The sequence below is a fragment of the Jaculus jaculus genome, chromosome 7, assembly GCF_020740685.1.
Source record: "Jaculus jaculus isolate mJacJac1 chromosome 7, mJacJac1.mat.Y.cur, whole genome shotgun sequence".
In the NCBI taxonomy this organism is placed as follows: Eukaryota; Metazoa; Chordata; class Mammalia; order Rodentia; family Dipodidae; genus Jaculus; species Jaculus jaculus.
The window spans coordinates 124,381,916-124,382,759 of NC_059108.1; the positions used below are offsets into that span (position 1 = coordinate 124,381,916).

Here is an 844-nt window from a genome sequence, read left to right on the forward strand (position 1 = left end):
AGGACCTACGCAAGCCAGATGTGCAAGGTGACACATGCGTCTGGAGTTCATTTGCAGTGGCTGGATGCCCTGGTGTGCCCATATTCATATTCTCTCTCTCCCTCCCTCTCTCTCTCTCTCTCTCTCTCTCTCTCTCTCTCTCTCTGTGTGTGTGTGTGTGTGTGTGTGTGTGTGTGTGTCTTTATCTTCCAAATAAATAAGTAGAAATTTAAAAAGTGATTGGGAACTGGTCAACTAATCTGCTTACCTCAATGTGTTTCTCCAGAAATTTAGAAAAAGCTGGCAATAGTGATGCCACGTTATGAGGCTTAAAGACAACTGAGGTCACTAAGGTCTCTGAAAATGGCCACAATAATATAATGCTGAAGTGTTTTCATAAGGTCTTTAATTAAAATTTCACTGTAGCTTATTCTAAGCTTAATGAAACTTGAAAAAGTTAATAAATTTTATTTAAGGCTGGGTATGGTGACACACGTCTTTAATCCCAGTACTTGAGAGGCAGAGGTAGGAGAAGTGCCATGAGTTTGAGGCCACCCTAAGACTACATAGTTAATTCCAGGTCCGCCTGGGCCAGAGTGAGACCCTACCTCGAAAAAAAATAATAAATTATATTTTTAAACTGGGGAGGCTATTTCGAGGTAGGGTTTAACTCTAGCCCTGGCTGATCTGGAATTCACTATATACTCTCAGGGTGGTCTCAAACTCAAAGCAATCCTACCTCTGCCTCCCAAGTGCTGGAATTAAAGGTGTGCGTCACCATGCCCAGCTAAATAAATAAATAAATAAATAACTATATATATATATATATATATATATATACATGTGTATATATATATAATTTTTT

General features: G+C 39.0%; 1 non-coding gene across 1 annotated transcript; it reads left to right on the top strand.

Moving 5' to 3' along the window:
- Positions 1-223: 223 nt before the first annotated feature.
- On the top strand, positions 224-354 carry LOC123462638. The gene has a single exon (XR_006638424.1). It is a non-coding gene; the product is annotated as a small nucleolar RNA SNORA33 (small nucleolar RNA).
- The last annotated feature ends 490 nt before the right edge of the window (positions 355-844 follow it).